Genomic DNA, 24346 nt, shown 5'->3' on the forward strand with positions numbered 1-24346 from the left:
TGCTGTCGATACAGTGCCTCTGCACCTAAACCGTTTCAAACACTCACTCCAGCCTTCGGGCAACGCCTCCTCGTTTACATACAACTTGAAAAGCAAAATGCCAAATGGAAAATGGAAAAGATGAAATTTAAAATGGAAAATATAAAATTTTACATGGCAAATGTCAAATGTCAAATGGTAAATTGCAAATCCAAATCCAAATTTCTTTTTTTTCCCCCAAGCCATCATCAAGCTCACCAGGTGCATTAAAACAGCATTAATAATGATCTCTGATTTCTCCTGGTAGGGCCAAATTCCTGGATGGGCAGGCGGGCAGGCTTGCCCCGCGGGGCCCATCCATAACACTGGGACTGACAAGACAAAGGAATCTGCAAAATGCAACGAGAGGCATTGAGGGAGGAGATGAGAGAGATGAAGGTACATTTGCATTATCCATTAGCAATTAGAGGGATGCCCAGCAGAATTCAAACCTCTGCCTAGGCATGTTAAAAAATTTTTTTAAAAAAAAGCATCCTGTCATGAAACTGGAAGAGAACTTTCCTGATAACCCCGCTAACAGACAAAACTCCTCAAAATATATACCACATAGCCAGAAACAACTGCATCAGTCAAGCGATCACTCTCCAAATTGAAGCTGATCAAGACCCAGCTTCGAAACAGATGGAGGAAAGCTCTCAGATCTTGTGCTGTTTTCCATTGAGAGGGACATCCCAATTGGCCATAACGAGATCATTAACATTTACAAACTCATGGCCAAAAGAATTCTCATTTTATTTCAGCAATCTTGTTTCTCGCTTCCTTGACAAGACCGCTCAAAACAGTTAATTATCAAAATGTTAATAGTTCCATGTTTTTACAATAGATGTGTTTAGAAATAAACATTTAAAATGTTACCTATTCCCTTTACTAGAGAGATGTTTGCAAAATAAATGTTTAAAAAGTAAATCCTTTTTAACACATAGGTGTTGTTTTCAAGTCATCCTATAAAATGTTCATCTTAATCAGGAATGTAGCCTTTTTACAAACATGCATCATTGTTCTCTGCTTATAGGGGCCCATTGAATGTTTCAGGCCTTTATATTTTTTTCGCTCCTGCTCCTCAGACAGCCTGAGTCCGCCACTGTCCTTTAACCAAGTGCCTACAAATAAAGAAAAAACGTTAACCATGCCTAGTTGCTATGAGCAGATATTGTATTACAATACTGGATATTGTATGAAAACAATCAAAATTTGTTGATACGTTCAGCCCATTCTGCCTCTGTCCCTGCCTTCAGCCCCACGCTCTCCTCCCTTGGTTTTGCCATTTTCCATCAGTTGCCCCCAGATTTTCTTGCCTGGTTCCCACACCCACCTGCTCATCTGTTGCCACTCCCCTATCATTCTCAGCCCCAGTAACACATACACCAGTCCTCTGTCATTCATTCTTTGACAGATCGTCAATGTTGTTATGTTGAACACTTGCGTTCCAGCTGTTCCTTTTTTCCTGTTTCTGTGTATTCTGCCTGTTTACCTGCCACCTGTGGTTTTGATCTACTGCCTGTTTTTGACCTACCTGCCTGCCTTGCCCTCCGGACTTGTTTGCCTCTTTCAGACTGCCTTCCTGTTATTAACCTGTAAGCCTGTTTCTTGATTTCAATTATTAAAGAACCTTTTTATCAACCTGTCTTGCCTTGGGGTCTGCATTTGGGTCTTCCTCCTGTTTGCTTGATACACACTTAGGACTATAAGATGTGTTTCCATTTTTTATTGTACAGATTAAAAACTTTCATCACATGACATGACAATTTATGGCTTCATGATGTCACAGTTACACAACACGTTTTCTGACTTGTGAGTTTTCCCAGTGCGCAGAGGTCAGAAATAGTGAACATCAAAACATCACTGTGAGTAGAGCTGAAAGAAACTAAAAAGATGTAGTACATTGAAAGGTACTTGACTTAGAGGTGAACATGGTGGTAGAAAGGAGGTTGGGGTAGGTTTAAAAATATTTAGAAACCACTGTTCAGGGTTGCACCATCAAATACAGTATCTATTGCAGATTAAGTCAAGATTGACATAGTTTAAATCCTCCTATCGAAAATGTTCAAGTGACAAAAGTACTGTGTTTTTGATTATTGCTTTTACTGTAGCAAATCCGAGGAAAATTCACCACACTCCAAAGAGCCAATGACAATTCCAGATAACTGAGGTCAGATTTACAGTACCACCATACATTAAAGTGCAGTACAAATATGGTCCTTTCATTCTATTTATGTGAGCAATCTGTGAGAGGTCAATTACACAGTCAGCTACTGCAGCTGTGTCTTTATAGGTTTGCAAAACTAATGTAGTAGAGATCATGAAACAAATATATTTATTAGAAAAAAGAGTGCAGTGGCCACAATGCATTATGAGCAGCTCAGTGAAGGTCAATTTCAATCCTAATGACCAGAAGGCCATAGTTCCCTGTTCACTCTTTGTTTGGAGATATAAATTAGTCACTTTTTCTCTTTTTTGAGTCTTGAGTTATTATAGGTCTCTTCTCCCTCCTAAGTGGCTGTCATTTTATAATTAAACTCATTCAGTTGAGATCTCCTGCATATTTTTTGTGATGCACTCACTTTTTCTACTGTCATGGTGATTTCTATTGAGTAGATAAATTAAATTTACTCTTCCTCACCAGTACCATCCTCTGCAGCTCCTTTTTGACCTGCAGAGTTTTCCATACAAAACTGACCCTCTTAAATTGCATGAGCCTCAATGAATCCAGCAAACCAGTAGAACGTGCACTGAACCAGAGGCGGATCTAGCTTAGCTTGGCCCAGAACCCTGTGGATGAGTCTAGGTTGCTTGTTGAAATATCACTAAATTAAATTAAATATCACAATTGCTGAGCTCTATGCTATACCAAGGCTTGGAATGGTATTGGCTGCTACTGAGGCTGGACCTGGTGCTGTGGCTCAGGCTGATGTGTGCAAGCTCTCCATTGTCTTTCTTGTCTTTTTTACTTCTCTATGCATTTGCTCAACCTTCCTCTCCTCCCTGTAATGGACTTGGGCCTGTCTTTCACTTATAGTCCAACTGAAATCACATTTAGTCATCCCTCTTTGCAGTCAAAAATAATGTCAACATGTTTTTTAAGAGTAATGTTCATAGCATTGTATAATTACAATGAAGGAAAAAGGTCTTTGGGAGAAATATCATAGATGCTCTTTTTTATTTCAGCTCACTGGGGGTGCCTGATCAGAGTTTGATTGACATATGTTTTACAAGATTTACAAATATAAATAATGTTTTGTGTGGTGAAAAAAAAATGTACGTGTATCTGAGTATTTGTACACGGCAAACTAAATTCACATTTGTACATTTCTGTTTGATTTATACTCAACTACAAAACTGGTGTTGTGGGTATAAATCTTCATTTGCACATTTGTAGATCTTAATCTGTGCATTTGTCAGTTTCAACCTGTGGATGGAAACCCACACAGACACACACATATTTTTTGCACTATTTTTCCTTTGAAGTCGGTGAAAAATTCACATCCGTAAAAGCACATCCTCAAATGCAAACTGCTTGTTTCACAAACACAAAACTTAGGCTGTGTGTCACAGATCTTGGTTTGTGCATTTGTCAATCGTATCCTGTGGATACAAATCTTCTCCAGATCTTTCTGCACTGTTTCCTGTGTGTCGTAGCAAAAAATCCACACGTGTATCAGCCAATCACATCGCTATTCCAAGTAGCAAATCAGAGAAGGGAATAACCATGACCAATCAGGGAACAGCATAGTTGTCGTTTGAACTTTCAACTGTGAGAAGGTTTTGCTGATACTATCATCTATAACATTGTGCGAGAGGAAAATATCTTATAAAGTGGGAATAAATCTGACTATCAGTTTCATTACATTTGATGAACATATTCAAAGTAATTATGATGTGTACATGTGTTTGCAGTAATAGCCAATGTCACCAGACTAACTAATTCATACCATTTAACAAGTTGGACGTCATGTCAAAGTAACCTGATTTCCTTCTTGCCAGGTAAACAAAAGTTATTAATGTATGGATGAGTTAGTAATTTTATTTTCATGTCTGGCTAGTTACATGATCCATCCATCCCTCAAGGAATTATTCAGGCACATTAATCACAACAAACCAAACACATTATTAATAAGAACCAGTTGCATTAGGAGCCATGGGGACCACAGCTCCTTTTGGAAACTCCATGGTACCCTGTGAAAATGGTAAGGCGAGTTCCTTCAAAGGGTGACTGCTGGATATCAGGGTGGGTCCTCAGTTGTTCTATATAAGGCTCTTTGGGGTTCAGGGACAGGCGCGTAAGTGAGCTAGCCAGCTCAGGATAGGCAGGTATCAGGGTAGCTGGCTCAGGACAGGCAGGCTGCAGGCTCACAAACCCAAGCCTGATCGACTGGAGTGCAGGCTGGTTGCGTGTAGTCCAGGGTACAGGCTGAAACAATGTCCAATTGGTTTAAAAAGTTGGTGGCTTTAAGAACAGCCATGCATGTTTTGCAAAAGACAAGATTTCACTCATGCATAGCAGTGTACATATAGTATGTTGCTTCGGGATGAGTTTCTCGAAAGAGGGCTTGTGCACCTCCCACTACTCCGCTCATTACTGATGCACCATAAGCTTGTGCAACACATATCAGATTTTGCAGGCCCTTTGACTGCAGTATTTGCTCTATAGCATCAGTAATTGACTGTGCATCAATTCTTTGTTTCGTCTGCGATCAGAGTAAAGTGCATGCCCTTAGGTGTGATATAGCGTTCAAACACTGCAGGTAGGTTGGTATGCCTCTCTCTTGCTTCATTTGCCAACAAAGCATACTTTTGACATCATTTCATTAACGATTATTTCTGTGACTTTATTTCATTTTTTGAGTGATGAGACAGGTATAGGTTGAGTGGGAGAGATCACTGAATTGTTGGAGAAAAGGGTCCGTAAAGTTGCCTTGATTTAGGTTTGACTCCTGTTCAAGGACTTAAGTTACAGCTATAATGCTGTAATGGTATTCCATTTTCTGTTATTTCACCAACACTCGCAGTTTGAAGTTGCTCCACAATATCGCCCTGTGTTTAAGTTGTTTTATAGCTTCTCTAACACATCATGGTGGCCTTATGCAGAGGAATTTGCATGTTCTTCAAATGACTCTACAGCCCTTTTACAGAAGGCTTTTGAGAAGCAGAAAGTTATTAATGAATCTTTGTTGCTGCTTTTTTAACAGGCAAGTTTTTCCAATGCTGAATATTAAAGCCATTAAAAGGTATTGTACTTATGCCTCTTAAAGGTCTTCTGCTGTAGTCCAAACTGATTTAGGGGATACTGTGGGAGCTGTTTTGGACCAGTTTCTGAAATCATCTTCTGCATTTGCTGGCCCTATATAGCTGCATCTGTTTCCAGTTGATGTCTTTTTTCTCTCCCTTTTGGTTCATTTGTGGCACAGCAAATTAGTAAGCTTAGCTGCATGATCCTTTCCAGTAATAATTAACAGTACTGCACAATTAATCAATCATGGATTTATGGAGCACAGACCACAATACTACGAGCCTACTCTACATAAGATATTTCCACTCATGTGAAAATCAGTGTTTTGATTATTAATATTACGAGGCAATTTAAACAATATCTAAGTTAATGAATCTTCCTTAAAACAAATTGTTTTCAAAAATCAAGAGTTTTTTCAAAAATTATATAAATTCACAAACCAACCTAAGTTTAGGTCATTTTAGGAAATCTTGATCTGGTGTTGCTGAAGGGGGCTAATGACAGCTGCCCCTGTAACTGTTTCTTTTTGAAAAACTTTATGTCCATGACTGGAGGAGCTGAATAACAGCTAATGATGTTTGATAACATCGACTGTGAAACTAGCGCGACTGGCAGGCTTTGACTTGTGTTCCATCAGCGATTCCCTAAAACTGTTATGTTAAAAAAAACATTGGCTTCCGTTGTAGCTTCAATTTGGGTTTAATGACAAAAACATATGATGCATTATTAACTCAAAGTGACTTTGTAAAAAGATTTGGGGCTTAAGCCCATAATCCCACCCCTGCCAGCCCCTATGCACTCAACCAAACATATTCTGTCTTCTCCCAGGTGTTTGGGTGATCTCTTAAATGCATATGCAATAAGGACAGTGGTGCACTCAACTGACTACTCTCAAAACATAGAGAGCTGAAGCCTCTCTGTCCTGTTATTACTACAGACATATCTGAGCCAGCCACAACCCCTCAACTCACTCATGGATTTGCCTCAAGTCGAGCCATGAGGTTTAGCCCACAAACGTTGAGGGCTTATGGGAAATGGTGTTCTTTACAACATATGAAGTGAGTCACACAACAGACTGTTGAGAAAGGCTGTGTTCTAAGGCTGTACTTTTAGTTATTAGTGTAGTTACAAATGTCATTTCGAATTATGTTTTCTTACTTCTGGAACTGAGAGCAAAAGTTCTGGTTTTGCTTCAGCTCTCGATACTTTATATGTAAGGAAGTACATGACTCTACAAGTAGCATAGACACATGCAAATTAGTGAACCTGTATTATGCTTTTGAAATGGATGGCAACACACTGAATCATCTTTAGCTTTTCTTTTCCACTGTGGCCTGGCAACAAGGGGTAACTCCAGTGACCTGCACTATTGTTGTCCTGCTTGGTAGAAGGGCAGACCAAGGTCATCCTGTATTGGTCTCCTCCCTCACGCGAGCCATGTCTGTGGTCAGTCATTTTTACAGCTGTATCAGAGATGTGTTTGCTGTGTTAATTTAGTGCTACTGCAAAAAGAACATTTCCTGCTGTTGTTGCACATTAAAAGCTCTCCACCTGCAAAATATGAGGACATGAGACAGGCCTTTAATGTGGTTTGTGCAAAACAGCACACCTCTAATATGTTATCAGGTAAACAATGCCTTTTACCATGTTGTACTATCTGTACCCGCACACCTTGAATGGTTGTGGTTTGGCTTGGCCAATGTTGATGCAAGTGTTGTATAAAGGAATGGTATGTTTCAGTTTGGCCAGATGGTTGTATCACTGAACCAAAGAAACATATTCAAATACCAACACAATGGCTCTAAACGAGGAAAGAATAAATTCAGATAACACTAGGCTTTCTTCTTCTTTTCTATTTCAATTTCAATTTCAATTTTATTTATTTAGCGCCAAATCATAACAAAAGTCAACTCAGGGCACTTCTCACATACAGCAGGTCAAGACCGTACTCTTTAATTAACAGAGACCCAACAATTCCCCCATGAGTAAGCACTTGGCGACAGAGGTGAGGAAAAACTCCCCTTTGACGGGAAGAATCCTCACGCAGAACCGGGCTCTAGGTGGGCGGCCATCTGCCTTGACCGGTTGGGTTGAGAGAGAAAGAAAGACAAAAGGGGAAAGGAGGGAGACTGAAATTACTCATGTCAAATTTAAGTTACAAAAAGTCAACAAATTTCCCCCAAACAAGGTCTTCTGACACTCAAACTATGTTATTTCATATTACAATTTCACCAAAAAGTCTGTGTAGAAAGTGAAACATAATTTCTCTGTATATAATTTTCCCTGAGCTATAGCTTTCGAGTAGCTAGACTTTTAGTAGCTGGTATGAAGAGCAGAGGAAAGACAAGTTGCTTTCAGTGCACAGTAAGTGTGTTATGGCATGTTTGGAACTGGTAGCAAAGTAACAACACAGTAACCTGACAACAGTGTTAGCTCGGAGCTAATGGAAAGTCTGTGTCATTGCGCAGCTCATGCCCAGGAGAAGAAATTACTTGTTGTGAACGATGAAATTGCATGAGCAAGAAATGGGAGTTGATGTGTTTTACGACATATATTCTGCCTGGTGCCCCTCAGGTGGTCACTGAGTTCTTCCAACTGATAATATCAACTTCTTGACTAAAAGCTGTCTCACTAAGGGGCATTTTTGACTATAACTGCCCATGTAGTTGTCACTGTGACAGCACTTCCATCACTGCTTCTACTGCTTGTAATAATGATAGCAATTACACATTACAATTAATTCATTTCCCAAACCAAAACTTAGGTTAATTTTTAAAATTAAATGTATTAATGTTGAATTTAGTAGTATTAATTCTCCTTCTTTTTCCTATTATGGTATTAGTGTCAGTATCTCAAGTTGTAGTAATGGCCTATAGTCCTCAGTGATAGACAGATAGATAGATAGATACATAGATAGATAGATAGATAGAAAACACAGCAGTGAAGTGAACGACTACAGAGAGCTGTCACTGTCATTGGAGAAAGATATATAAAGAAATATAAATTGTGTGTAAGGCTCACATAGCCAGTAACTGACAGTCCAGCAGCCTAATGACAGAATGCAGGTGATCATGGGTAGCAATGGAGAGGCAGCATCATGCCTAATAGTCAATTTCACCCCACCATCGCTGGCAAGAGTTGAATAGCCATATGGCCTGGGGGACAAAAGATTTCCTCAGTCTGTCTGTTGAGCAGGGCTGAGACAGCAGTGTGCCACTGAATATACTCCTCTGCCTAGTGAATGTGCTATGCAGAGGGCGGCAGGCATTGTCCATGATGGACAACAGTTTATTAAGGGTCGTCCTCTCTGCCACTGACATAAGGAAATCCAGCTCCATGCCAACCACAGAGCTAGCTCTCCTCACCAGCCTGGCCAGCCGCATAGCTTCTATCTTCTTAGTGCTGCCTCCCCAGCACACCACAGCATAGAAAAGAATGCTGGCAACAACCCACTGGTAAAACTGGTTACAAACTGGTAAAACATCAGCAGCAGTTTCCTACAGATGTTGAAGGACCCCCAGCCTAAAGGACTCCAGCCTCCTCAGGAAATAGAGCCAGCTCTGCCCCTTCCTGTACAGAGTGTCAGTGTTTGCTGACCAGTCCAGTCTATCGTCCAGCTGCAGCCCCAGGTACTTGTGGGTCCTGACCACCTCTACCTCAACCCCCTCAATGAAGACCGGTTGCAGATGGGGCCTTGTCCTACAGAAGTCCATCACCATCTCTTTGGTCTTGGAGGTGTTCAGCTGCAGATAGTTTGACCTGCACCATGTCACAAAGTCCTCCACCAGGCTCCTGTACTGTCCCTCCTGTTCACCATAATCACAGTGTCATCTGAGGACTTTTGCATGTGGCATGACTCAGAGTTGTACCTGAAGTCAGAAGTGTAAAGGGTGAACAAGGCAGGGGAAAGCACAGTCAACTGTGGTGTGCCACTGTTACTGACCATAGTCTCAGAGAAGCAGTCTGTCAGCCTGACATACTGTGGTCTCCCCGTGAGGTAGTCTGTGATCCATGTTACCTGGTGTGAGTCCACCCTCATCTCTGTCATAGCGTGTGATTTTCACAGCACTGCTCTCCAGGTGAGAGTAAACCCTGTGTAGCAGATAGAGGATGGCATCTTCCACACCCACCTTCTCCTGGTAAGTAATCCGCAGTGGGTCGAGTGCATGGTGGACCTGGGGTCTAAGGAGATGAAGCAGCAGCTGTTCCAAGGTCTTCATTATATGGTAGGAAGGATCAGTGCATGTTTATCAGATTTTTAAACAAGAATAATATGCAAAACGTTAAAGACGTAAATATGTATAAGATACTGATAAATAATGCATAGTGACATAATTTACTTATGATATAATTTAGAATTATATCAAACTAAGTTATAAAGGATGGACAACAGATAGAGGCTCATCTCTTCTGTATTTTTAATCTATTGATGGACATGTTAAGCATGTTTATGTCCTTCACTTTATGTAACAGAGAATGTTCTCCCAGTCATATCGGGTCAGCCCACTTGTCAGATGGCATCAAGTTAGTTGAGGTGGACTTCCTCAAACTGTTGACAGGCGTCTTGTGTAGGGCTGAGTATAGACATCCTGAGGCTGAGTGCAGACATTTGGAACTGAACTTCTTATGCAACACCTTCTAACATCCTTAAAAACAAGTAATCTCAAAGTACAACGTGAGTCTCTTTGGTGGATGCTGAAATTGCTTAGGGGCTCTACCTTATTCCCCCACAGTGCTACAGGAGCACCTTGGGTACTGTTTTATTATTTAGCTGGGAGACTGTACAACATTTACTGCACAAATGGTCTCAGCCTCCGCAAGCAAGGATGTTAAGGGATTATGGGAACAGGAGTCTTGGAAGTGCATTACATCTTCCGCAAATGTCTATATGGCATGGAGAAATAGACAAGAACATAAAAGATCAATGAACATAGTCAGAATACAGCTTCACCATGCCTTCCCATATCAACGTCATTACGGTATCTCAGAGTCTTACTGAGGGTGTTTTCAGTAAGCTCGGGTGGACCATATGCTGCCAGTTAATGTTTGGGAAAAACAACTTCAGAGCTCTTAATTGCTTGAAGGGAAAGCTTGCTGGTGTTTACAGAGTTGAAATGGCATGGAAAATTGAGCCATTAGTATTTTTAACCTGATATCAGTGAAAGGTGGGGATTTATATTTGTGTGGCATTTATACTAAAATTGTATTGTTTTTTTTCATGTATGTGTATGTAAAGTGTCCTCGTGTTACAAGAAAGATGCTTAAAATTTAATGTATTGTTATTATTATTATTATTATTATTATTATTATTATTATTATTATTATTATTATCATGATGATACATGCCCATTACATTTAACCCTGAACTAACTTGATTTTACTTGAGCTACATGATTTTTACATCATCAGTATTTTTCCTCTTGTGGCACTTGTAGAAAAAGGAAAGAGCTTTCTAAAGCCCTAGTCAATGATATTTTTATGTAAATACTGAATCAAATGACTCCATGAATGATTATAAGACTGCTAGCATCACTGATCCCACTGAAAGTCAACAAAAATCCTGCAGCTCTTTTAGCTCATTCTTGTGGTTTTCTGGCCCTTAAGTTTAAATTCCAAACCTACTGTGAGAAAGTAATTTTGATATAGGACATGTTTTTTAATGTCTACTGCCAATGTTTTTAAAACGATTTCTTTGTAAAATATCTGTACATGGAAATGATGTATTGTTAATGTTGGGAAAGATGGTGATTATGGCAAATAGCTATGATTGAGGATTGGCAGTTAAACCAATTATTTAAAGTTAGGGAAATATCAAAGATCATCAGTTGACGGAATGGAAACTCAGTTTTCTCACACGAAGGTAATATGTATTACTCTCTACTTGGTAAGTGAAGGGCACATCCCACTATTTCATGCACTGAATGTTGGAACTGGAAATAAATCATGCCTTGCAGATTTAATCAAAAATGAACATAATTACTTGGGATACTGGGCAGTAAGAGATAGATAGAGATATGTTGCCTTTTAGTCAATTGCTAAAATATTAGCCATATGCACTTCATAAACTAATTATATATTGAGGCTCTGTTGCTTTAAGTTTATTTTAGGGTTATTCCCCATTCTAGTTGTCAAAGACCACCTCATGTAGGCCAAAACCACTGCCTTGCTTGAGGACACCTCAGCAAGGGTAATGAAAGAAGCAGGCGATGCTCTTTTACTTCCTCACCCAGATTTATTCATGCCAGTGAGGGGATTACAGCGACTGCCACTGATAATTTATCCCTAGTACCTCATAACCGTTTCCTTATTAACCTATGTAACTGTAATTAACTTTGGCACTCAGTTTCTTTTAAAACCATTGCCTTCTTCCTTCATCTTTCATCTTTGGAAAGCTCAGTCCTTTTGGTCGATTTGATTCAAACTAATTGTCTTCCCCTCCCTGTTTAATCTCTACTACAATTTAATTTTGGTGTCTTTCTTTGCCATTGGGTGACGCCCATAGGGGCCTACACTCAGCCTGTTAATGTGCTCATTAGCATGCAATTCAGTGAGGCCCACACAAGCACCAGGTTAATCCGCCCTCTGTTAAAAGCAACAATAACAACCTTGGGTGCAGACCCTTTTTGTTGCACTAGACAATCTATTATTCCCTGTTCCATTTTTTCCCCTCTAACTCATTAGTTTCACACAATGAGATGAAGTAGGGATATACTGTAGAAAACACTCATGATTCTAAGGATGTCGTCATGTTTTTAGTCCAGCTAAATTGAACTCTCATTTGTTGTCCCCCTTGGTGCAATTTGTTTGGGCAAGTCTGAACACAGTAATCACACTTGGGTGTGGACCGAAATGATCGCACCAAGACCATTTAGAGGAGGTGGTCTCAGTCCAGTCCTAAAGGAACTCTGGAGCAGTTCGTTTGAGGTGGAAACGTGATCCAACCTCAATCCGACCTAACTACCAGGTGTACTCCCGCAGCCAGGTGTGCTTTGCATACTGGGATGTGGATGAGCGAAGTTTCTAACAACTAGCCAGAGAATGAATCCAAGGTCGGACATGGACTAGTACAATGTAATACGTTGTATTTGGCCAGTGGACCTCCTTCAGGACCTTCTTCCTGTGTTTACGTTCTTGCTCCTGCCCAAAACACATCTGACCAATGAGTGAAGTACATGTTCTCACATTTGGCTCGCTTGGATGTGTGAAAAGAAACTGAACCAAGGGTGCAAAGAAACTTTAGGTGTGAAAACGCCCCAAAATAGCCTGCCTGATCCCCTTATATTGACTAACAAATTTGTTTTTTGCTTTACGTGCCCTAGTTGTTTGACGTGGCGTGTAAGCCTCTTGAGAAGTATAAGAAGTTTACTTGGATAAACAGCGATGACCCACAAAAAATGTTGATTCTAAGTACATTCCAATAGGAGGAACATGAGCATATATTATGAGCTGTCATGTAAGACATCAAAAACTAATATTGATAACACATTTTACCAACAGTAGCATGCATACTGGAAATCTCTGAGTGAATATAAATGTTGTTAGACAAATATAATTTTGAATTCATATTCACTTCTCTCAGCCCTGAGCAAACATCAGATTTTAATAATTACTGACGCTGAATAAATATTGATTTATCTATTTATCCTTTATATAAAAGGTGCATGCCATTGAATTTTTGTTGATTTGATAATTAAACATTATTTATTAACTATAAGAAAACAACCATTATTGTTTGTGTGGAGACAGAAAAACAAGATATGTGTTAATTATAGTGAGTTTAGAGGTGCTGGTAGGTCACTCTTTTTTTTTATTTTGAAGACAGCTAGGTTAGCTGTTTCGCCCGACTCTAGAAGAGAAAACTTCAAAGCATTGTCTCACTGATCTCCTCTGGTTGAAACCTTAACATTTTTTTCACCACTGACCCAACCCAGCATCACTATTGGTTGGGACTTAACCAGAAGAGGACAGCATAGCAAAGCTTTTTGACTTGGTGTTAAGTTTCTTGAGTGTTTATTGGGATGCACATTTTGCTACAATTCAAACAAAATTTTCCCCAATACCACAATTAATCTGCAAAATAAAGCTGTAGTGAGAAAAATAAAATTTATAGTGTATTATGCAGTATACTTCACCAGATCTGTTTAATCCGCCCACTTCTGTGCTTCCATGGACATATTTTTGGTTTTAATTTTAAATAATTTATCCTTATTTGAAAAGGTTTGTGTCTGGAAATAATCAATTAATATAAACTTAAGCCCTCCAGTTAGACATTTATAGCTGATAAAACACCCCTCTCCATAAAAGCTGCATGTGCGAACTGTACAGACTGCCGGTCACTGTTTGAACGTAAAATGCTCTGTAAATCAAATTTGTTATCATTTATGGGGCATCATTATTACACAATATAAATTTTAAAAAATGAAAAAGGTGTTGTCTAAGATCTCATCAGACAATTACTACCAATCAGCAGCTTATGTCTGATGAAAGCCAATTGTGATCCGAGTGCACTAGCTTGATCTGGTTCCCTGCACATGCACAAGCACACGCAGACCATAATCTAGATATCCTGAGATCAAGGTAAACGTAGGCTTAAGAACAACATGCCTCATCTAACAATGTTCAACAGAATGATGATGGAATCGTCAAGCTACTGTCGGATTAAGGAAGCCACCTACCTATGTTTTCATTGATTTTTCTGTAAACCTGTCAGGTTGAGCTTGCCTGCCTATTGGTGTGAGAAGTTGTGTCTATTTGTGGACTTATGGTGGATGATAGTCCCCTTATATCTATGGTGCAAGAAGGACAGCACATCCACCTAGGACTTGCTCTCACTCTGGTTCTCTCTTTATCACAGAGCTGGTACAAAAATAAGCAACACAAAGTTGTCATCAATAGTGTGTCATGCAACTGCAAGCATTCAGATTGCCAGCTTGGAAGTTGTTTTCTTTTTTTTTCTTTGATTTATACAAAAGACTAATGTAAAATACATTTTCACATTACAATGCTATTATAGTCTTTTTCTATATACATATAGCAAACATGGTGGTAATATTATGTATGACTTTCTATATTATGTAAGACTTTCTATACTATATATGACTTTTTATAGAGCACCTGAGCAATAAGCACTATTTTCCTTTACATTCACAATAAAAACTCTAAAACATTCTAAATAAACATTTTGTCCATAGTCAATAAATGGAACATCATTTTGTGTCAAATATAATGCAACATGTTATTGCTGTTGTACAAAAACCTCACATCGACATTTTAGGATTGAAGAAAAATAAGTTTATTACTGTTGACGACATACTTATAAATTTCTACATTGGGCTATAAATGAGATATGAAATACTGTTATGAAAGAAATCAAAAACCTTCATTTCACACAAAACACAATAAATCACAAAGCTGGATTTACAAGGTTTTCATATGTGACAATATGACAATATGTGAAACCCACATTTAACAAAGCCTACCTGGTACAAAAATCAGCAACACACAGTTGTCATCAACAGTGTGTCATGCACCTGCAAGCATTCAGATCTGTGTAAAAAAGAATAGAAAAATTACTACCTAAAATAATAATTACTAGAAAACAATATCAATTTTGTAGAAATTCATAATAGAAGTTATTTCTAACTCTGTTACATTGGATGAATCATCTTGCAATCAGACCATTGATTAGCCACACTGTGAAGCCATATGCTTGTTAGCATGTAAATAAAAAAATCATGCTTGCAGGGAAGAAAAAGAGATTTGATGTCAATTTGGCACAAATTGAACACACATATCCCATTTGAATTGTTATGGAGGACCTGGCAAGAGATGAATAGATGAACTAATAATATAAAATAGTAAACTATTGAGAAAGAAAGCAAACAGGTTACAATGACCATGTAACAATAACCATGTTATTTGAGTGCATGTAAACACACTCTTTGACATTTCATGGAGTTGTTTTACACCAGTGTGATTAGTATATCTGAAAAAGTTCAATTACACTTCCATTTGTGTGTGAAGCTTTAACAATCACATGGAAAATAAAGCTGAGGGGAAAATTCTGTAACAGGAAATCTGTTGATGGAAAATAAATCTTGAAGTGAAAATTAAATATAAAATAAATAATTAACAGGTTTCTTAAATGTTACTTTTTTGACATTTGTGCTTGTTTATTTCTAAATGTATTTTTCTTTTTCTCAATTTATTTGATTTATTTTATTCATTAATTATTTCCCCATAAAACCGATTGAGAACTTTTAAGCTCAACTCTCAACTCTTTTCTAAAACCTACATTACAGTATAGTACAGTACATTCAATTGATAGTACTTAAAGGATAGGGCTAACAATTTTCTGTATTTTTCTTATTGTCAACAAATCTCATGTACAGAGTCAAACCAACAATGAATTGATCCAAATTACAAGTGTTTTGTGTCTATCCAAAGCCTGATTATTATTATTATTATTATTATTATTATTATTATTATTATTATTATTATTATTATTATTATTATTATTATTATTATTATTCCCCTGTGCCGTAGACCTCTGTTGTCCAAAAACTATTAAAAACTTGTCAGTTGGCTACACTACTGCACTGGGTGACATGTTCCTTCGCCACAAAGATTATGGTCATGGTTGTTTGTTTAGAAACAACTTCAAAGACTAATAACAGTGATCTTGTTTTCAGTCTCCAAAGAGTAGTTCTGTTATGGCAGATACCACCGTGCATGTGTGGGAACATGGTTTCAGTGCAACAGTGTGGCCCACTCACCTGTTTTTAATAGTTTTAATAGAGAAATGACATATCAGGCTTTGGATACACACACAACACTTGTAAGTAGGAGAAATTGACTGTTGGTTTGGCTCTGCAGATGAGATTTGTTGACAATAAGAAAAATATAGAAAATCACCAGCCATATCCTCTAACTACTAACATCGGCTATTGTTAACCCTTACGGTACCCATTTTTGATGACAGTATCAAGTTCCATAAACACAGAAGTAAATCTAGATAACTCATCTAATTTTATACTCCTCATCCTTCATCCTTGCACAGAAAGGGAAGGAAAAGGTCTGCATTACCATCATTGAAAGACACTGAAAAAGCCTAAGCTCTTATTACTGCTGCAAGTTCTCAAACCAGATTGTCTGCTATCGACTCTCTTTAAAAATATGCGTTCTGACCAGTCTTGGGGTCGTTACTCAAAAAATGTAATGCATTACACATTACTCATTACATTACTCCCTGTGAAAGGTAATTCATTACACTACTCGTTACATCACTTTTGCATTACTCCGCAACAAGGCCTGAGATGCATTGTTGTGTAATTGCCAGTTACCAATATAAAGTTAAACCTTACATATGCCCACATATCAGAGCAAATCCCTATCCTAATAAGGAGGACATACAAAAGAAAAAGTTTCCCTGTCTGATGATGGTGGCTGTCCGTTCCCTGTTATCGGTATTTTGCTGAATATGTTTCTGAAAGATGGAGACTCCACTGTAGAAACAGGCAGCATTTCCTCTATTATGTACGATGCTACTAGCCTATTCATCTCTGCTTTTGTTCTACTTTAATGTTACCTGTTGAAAATCAAGCTTTGGCTGCTTGGTTGGGGTCGGAATACACTCAGCTTGAGCATCACTCTGGGTCCGGGAGTCTTTGGCTACTAGTTTTGTGTTAGCATGTTGCCTTCGCAAGTGCTGCTGTGTGATGATGTGTTCACAGCAGTGGATAGTTGTTTCTGGCCTAGGCACAGTTTGCACTTTACTGTCACATTCTTGTCCTTTGGCGTAACAAATTCAAAGTAGTGTGCATACCTCCACCACTCAAAAGTTGTAGACCGATCTGCCATTTTTGTCTTTTCTCCCACACTTGTGTGTACGTGTGTGTGATTACAGTAATGTGTTACTTTGTAACATGTTGGGTGTAACGCGTTACATCCAACACTGGTTCTGACAAAATGAGAATATCCTACCAAAAGCTTATTTGGTTACTAAGTGGTTGCACTGAGCCATTTCATGCATAAATTGGGAAAGGAAGTGATCATTTGTACAGCAGAGAATGCACAATGACTTATGAGGCACAGTCACTGTATTGCCATTGTTCTCCAGATAAAATTTCTCTGCCTTTGCTTCTTGGGAGAACTCCAGTGTTAGTCTAGTCCATCCCCAGTGAGATGGCTTTTAGAGCTTCTATTGTGAGCAGCACGAGGCAGAGGCAAAGCCATTTTCTGTGACTCCATTCTATGAGCTGCTCAAGGCCAAGCAGATCAGCAATCAGAAACCATTTTTATGTAAAGGAAGAAGATGAGTAAATGTAGGTCAAATTCAGCATGGATATGAAATTACACAATGACTGAAGTTAAAGTGCTGTCTTGTAGCTTTTCTTTAATGGTGAGGTTTTTTGGGGCCAAACAGGGGAGTCCTCTTGACTAGCCAAATCAATCATCTGACCGCAAGTCAACTGAGGCACTGTATCACTTTCTGAAGACTAAAGCCAAAAAAAAAAAAAGAAAAGAGAAGAAAACAAGCAGGAAGTGAAGACGGCTGCAGTATGGTCCTGGTAGAAAGGAAGTGTGTGCTTATGTCTACTTTATGTGTACATGAACATTTTCTAAACCAATATTAAATGACTTATTTTAATTAGTGGATTATGTTTGTCCAATTAATTTTTCTCCATTAAAATTCAGAGGTATAAAAGAACTATAACACCAACATCCATAAAGGAACACTTTGACATTTTGGGAAATACGCTTGCTTGCGTGCTGCTTAGATGGGAAGAACGATATCACTCTCATGTCCGCACAGAGAACAGAGCTGAAGCCAGCTTAGCATAAAGGCTGTAGGCAGAGGGAAACAGCTCTGTCCAAAGTTCAAACATATGCCTATCAACACCTTTTAAAGCTCACTAATTACCACATTGTATCTCAATTGTTTATCCCGTACAACAGACAGAAATATAAAAATGACAATTTTTAGGGGTAGTTACATGCTGTAACCATTTCTTGACACACAACAGACTACTGTAGCTGACAGCAAAGTATTACATCATATATGTAAGTGTTAATAATGTTTACATGACCGTGAGGTAAAGTGACTGTAGTTGACGGATCTCAGTAGCGCAAAAGAACTGTGTGCGGGGGGACTGTTATTGTCATTGCACAGCTCAGGCAAAAGGGGCATGGACACTGTCACGCATCACATTTTCTCTAAGTTGTTTAAATTAAGTTATGAAAATGGTATGCATCCTTATCCTCCACAAGCTACAAGATGATGGCAATATAATGCACTTAAGAAATATGACAAAATTAAGAATGTGTTCCTCCCTTCTGTAACAAGCAGCTAATGAGGTGCGTTCAATTGCGTTCTAGCTAGTTAATCTGAGTTTCTAGCGTCAAATTGATGTGTTAATTATAGTAGGCAGGGACGTTGCCATTGCATTTGTGTTATCAATGTCAGTGTCTACAGATTCTATGCACAGTAAGCATACATATTTCTTTTATGTGTTATGTATGCTCAACAGGTGAATATTTGTATAAGGACAGTGAATGCAACTAAATTTACTAAAATGTTAACTGTGCCAGGAATCTGTAAATGCCAGGGCAAGAAAACAAAACAAAGACTGCATTACAAAGATTTAAGTTTATTTCCTTTATGTTATTTAAATTATAGTTCTCACAATGGGACAATTCTGAGCAATCCTGATCTGGTGAACTTAGAGAAAAACCATCAGTCAAATCAAAGAACTGTTGTGCTGTCACTGCACCTGGCTTTTAGCAGAAAAATAGTCAAATAACATGTAACCCTTCCTAAAACCATACATTTACACTTCTGTTTGTGTACAGATTAAACTAATGAGATACAACATTTATCTTTTGGGAAATGTATTTTCCAAAAATGGCTGAAACTTGATATCACTCTCTGTATCTGTATGGTTCCTCCTTCTTTGGAGGCGCAAAAAGACATGAATATTTTATGGAGACTAATGATGGAGACCCTGTTGCATGCTTTAACATTTAACATTAACATTAAAACATCTTGTTAATTGTCCATTTTCCCTTCCCAATTACACTTTATCATTTGTCTGCTGTAAAGTTACAGAAAAATCACAAAGCACCAAGACAGCTCTATCATTTAATTTACTTTACTGTAATGTCACTGACGGTAGGCTATTGCCCTCATATGAACATTTATCTGTTCTGTCACATATTAGCTATAAGGGCCCACAATGTCATCAGCATTAATTAGAGTAGTAATTTGTATTAGATTTTATCTGTTATAATTAAGGTGATCACCAGCAATTTACCAGCTATATCTTTTGGGGACATCACTTATTACCAAGTAACATCCAAGATGGACGCTCAAATTAATTAAGTCACTCTCCTTTACCTTTGAGTCATGTGTAGAATTAAGCCATTTTAGCATAACCTTAAGGATTACGTAGTTTGCATCAACAGTTACACTCCTGTCAGGCACAGATTGCCAGTTTTTACTTACATTTTTTTGTTCTGACATACATGATGTCACTGAGCTTGATTCATAGATATATGTTAAGGGTAGGTGCTGTATAAAGTTGTATTCCCTAGCTAACTCCTCAAAAAAGTAACTACAGGGGACTTCCAATGATGTGGACCAAGTAATAGCATTCAGTGTGAGTTTGACTCCTTCCAAATAAAATTGGGGACTCTCTGAAATAATTACAAGACACGACTAAGCATGTGGACAAAGCTGAACAACGTATTTCAGCTGTGGAGGACACAAATGTTGAGACAGAGAAGTGTCTTTCATACCTGGAAAAAGCTATGGCCTCACTGCAGGAGCATACTCAATGACCAGGAGGACTGAGCAGACACAAAAATCTTGGAATAGTTGGCTCGCCATCTTCAGAGGGCACCTTGGCCATACATTTCATGGAGTCATGGATTCCCAGAGTTTTTGCACTGACCACTAAGGCTGGGAAAGTCAAGCTGGAAAGGGCACACCGAGTGATGGGGTTAACGACGAAAGAAACCAAGTCTCGTAAGCCTTACCCCCACATTATGATTGTGACATTCCACCACTATAGCAATTGAGCTTGAGTGCTGGAGGCAGCCAGACAGGAAGGAATGTCCATTTTGAGTGTGGCAGGATTTTCTTTTTCCAGAACTTTTCCAACAGAACTCAGAGAAAACATCAGGCTTTTGATGAGGCCATGAAGAAGCTCCAATCGATCAGGATACAGAATTAAGAATTATGTGAACAACACTACCAAGTCTTTTGACAGTTCTGATGATACAATGGTATTCATAAACACTCTGAGAAGAGTGGACAGTGTACCTGCATAATAAGTATGAACAGTCATGACCTTATTACTTAGTCAAAGGTCTATGATGAATGAACTAAAAAAATATTCTGCTATAACATTAACTAATGGTCAGATACTGTTGAGATGTATGGCTTATATGCCTAATGATACTGGCCAATTGAAATATCTTTTGGGGTAAATTGATGCCACGACATGTATAGCTAAGTTTACTGTTCTTGAACATGAAAATCTTGTGCAAGTGAGAATAGGAGGAACATGTATTTTTCTCATCCTTTACATCCAATCCCAGAGGAGTTTGTATCCTTAATGGCTTCCATTTACACTAGAAATACGTATTAAGGATAATGTAGGAAAGTATGTTATAATAAAAGGGTGTCTGTTCTGTGAAAACATTTGAATTTTAAATGTTTATGCCCTGCTTGGTCACTCTCCTGATCTTATAACAAAGGCTTTTTCAGAATTAGTGGAGTTGGACTGTACTCAGTCAATTGCTGGCAGGGACCTCAATTGCATATTAGGCCCTCACATAGATAAATTACCAGGCAAAAGAAACAATCCTACTAAATGAGTGTGAACAATAGTTGATATATGAAGAGCTAGGTTATTTGGACCTATGGCAAACATTGAACCCTAACAACAAAGAATTCACATTCAGGGGTAAAAAAATAAAAGTAGCTCTAGAATAGATTATCTGCTTGTCCCAAAAACAATGTTGTACTCTGTTCCGTCTTGTGATAACGGGAATATTACAATATTGGACCATGCTCCTGTTAACTTAAGCACAAAATGGAAGTGTCAAAAAGAACAACAGAAGCTAGAAATACAGCTATCTGAATGCCCAACTGAGACTAATCTAAAGGCAACTCTGGCCACAATAGCAACACTTCATTCATTGCTCATTAAAAAGGCAGAGCAGAATATAAGATTTGTGAAGTAAATACTATATGAACTGGGTAATAAACCCAGCAAGTATTCGGCTAACCTGGTGAAGAGAAGGACTGATTCTCAGAACATCTCTGTTAAGGATACCTCTGGTCAGATTAAACTGGATAGCAATGGCATAAATAATGTTTTTATAGAATTCTGTGGAAGGCTATATGCAAGCAAGCAGTTGGCAGGGGTCTCTCCTCACTAAGGGAGAGTTTTTTCTCTAATCTAAATCTTCCCAAACTTAATAACAAACAAAAAACAGAATTGAATGATGGACCTATAACATTAGAGGAAATAACTGACACTGTCTGCATCTTACAATCAGGAAAAGCCCAATAACCCATAAAAAGACCATAAACAATTTAAAATCACTGATGGTGAAGCCTCTACTGAACATGTTTAATCACTCCCTTGGGAAAAGGTCTCTTCCAAAAACACTTACAGAAGCAAACATGAGCCTGATTCTTAAGAGGGATAAACCATGGGATGAATGTTCATCCTTCCGGCCTATTAGTTTGTTAAACTTGGATTTCAAGCTTTTATCTAAAACACTAGCCTAAAGGCTGAAGAAAATCCTCCCACGTATTATCAATAATGACCAAACAAGGTTTATTATCAGAAGGAATTCTTGTTACAATGTTAGAAGGTTATTTAACATCTTTTAACAATCTCAAAGGTATGATAGTTTCATTGGATGCAGAGAAAGCCTTTTGATTGCATAGAATGGGATTATTTTTTGTTTTTCATACTCAAGAAATTTGGCTTAGACAAAAATTGTATTAACTGAGTCAAGTTGTCATACCATAATCCTCTAGGGGCTGTTGTCACAAACAGTAAATGCTCTCCATACTTTGCACTGGGAAGGGGCACAAGACAGTTGTGCCCCCTGTCGCCTTTGTTATTTGCAATTGTGATTGAACCACTAGCGGAAGCCATTAGAACCCACCCCAATATTCACAGTATATTAATTAGCCAAAAACAACATAAAATCTCATTGTATGCAGACAATGTTTTATTGTTTATCACAAAACCAGAAATATATATTATTATTATTCAGTCTTTAATGTTATTAATCAATTTAGTGAATTTAGATATAGGTATAGAAAAATAATTTTAATAAGTCAGAGGTAATGCCATTGGGTGAAGTGTGTCACACTCTACCCACTGGTTTATCGCCCTTCCGATGGGCAACACAGGGTGTTGTTTACCTAAGTATATTTGTTACCCCTGTTATCCAAAAGGTGTACAAAACCACCTTCCAACCTCTGCTTAAATGCATCCATGATGACTTAGGAAGATGGGCTTCTCTACCACTCTCAATGTTGGGAAGAGTCTCTCTTATCAAGATGAATATTTTGCCCAGGCTACTTTACCAATTCCAAATGATTCCAATCCTACTAAATAATAATACTTTTAAAACAGTAAAGAGTTGGTTTAGGTCATTTATTTGGAACCATAAGAGATCACAAGGAGGAGGGATGGCAGTCCCCAACATTAAACTATACCAGCTAGCTTCTCATTTTCAGTATCTGGTAGATTGGGTACAAAATGATTCAGACTCTGTCTGGTTTGATATTGATGCATTCAATCTGGGTAAACCATTAACACAAGCTAGTCTCCCATTTATCTTGTATCGGAAGGAATGCAGAGGTTTCAGATGGTAATTTAATTGTTAAATCTACACTACAGGCTTGGAATATGATTAAGAAATGGGAAAAAAGAATTGATGTTTTATCACCAATTACTTCAATAAAAAAACACAGATTTCCCCTCAGGAATGACATATATCAAGTTCTCTCTGTGGGAAAATGCAGGTATTGCAATTGTGAAACATTTATTTGAAGGGGACTGAATGATGTCATTTGATCAGCTAGGACTGAAATATAAACTACCTCAAACACATTTTTTTAGGTTTCTACAAGTCAGAAGTTTTATTCAAAATCAAACTGGGTGTAAATTTAATCTGGAAATGTCACCAACTGAGCAATTACTTTATGAAATACGTTGCAATAGGTTTATAGCAAGATGCTGCTATGAGGCCCTTTATAAGTCCAGTAAAGTAGACGATGCAATCTTGCAAACGTGGGCTCAAGACCTTGGGGTGGAGACAAATGAAGCTACAGGGACAGGTATATGAGAGTATGCTAATAACATATCCATATGTAATAGAGCAAAGGAACTACAATTCAGGTTGCTGCATCGCCTTCAGATATAGCCTCAACTCAGAAATAAGATGGACCCAAAGAAGTTGCCTCTGTGTATTGAGTGCAGTAAGGAGGTTGGTAGCTTTATACACATTATATGGACCCAGGTACATATTCATGATTTCTGGGTGAAAGTAGTTTCAAAGTTAAATTTGGTTGTCAAGTATACCCTCTGTTAGGAATGCCACACCTACAAATCAAGGGGACTTACAGACAAAAATTGCTTAATGTGTTAACCTAAAAACAGCGTAAAACAGAGGAAAATAGACTTGACGCATAAATGAATGTTTCAGGTCACTGTTACGTCCGTGAGACGCAGCTGAGATGCGAGCCTGCATGGAGTATCTGTAGCATGTGACGTGCATGTGAAAAACACCTCTGACATGCTTGCTGTCTAGACATGGGGTTAGAGTGGCATGGAATATCTGACATACTGGAGCAGAGGTAAAATTGGTATATTTTATCATATATGGACTCCATTCCTTGATAATGTGGAACCTAGAATATCCAGTACATTCTGAAAGGCACTTCCAAGACCAAGGAATGAAGGCTGAATGCTGAAGGGAGGCTTTGTTGTCTGTAGCAGGTGTCACCCCGCAGGTGAAATTCATGGAGAACAAGACCTGGACATTGGT

This window comes from Thunnus albacares, chromosome 3, assembly GCF_914725855.1.
Source record: "Thunnus albacares chromosome 3, fThuAlb1.1, whole genome shotgun sequence".
NCBI classification, from domain to species: domain Eukaryota; kingdom Metazoa; phylum Chordata; class Actinopteri; order Scombriformes; family Scombridae; genus Thunnus; species Thunnus albacares.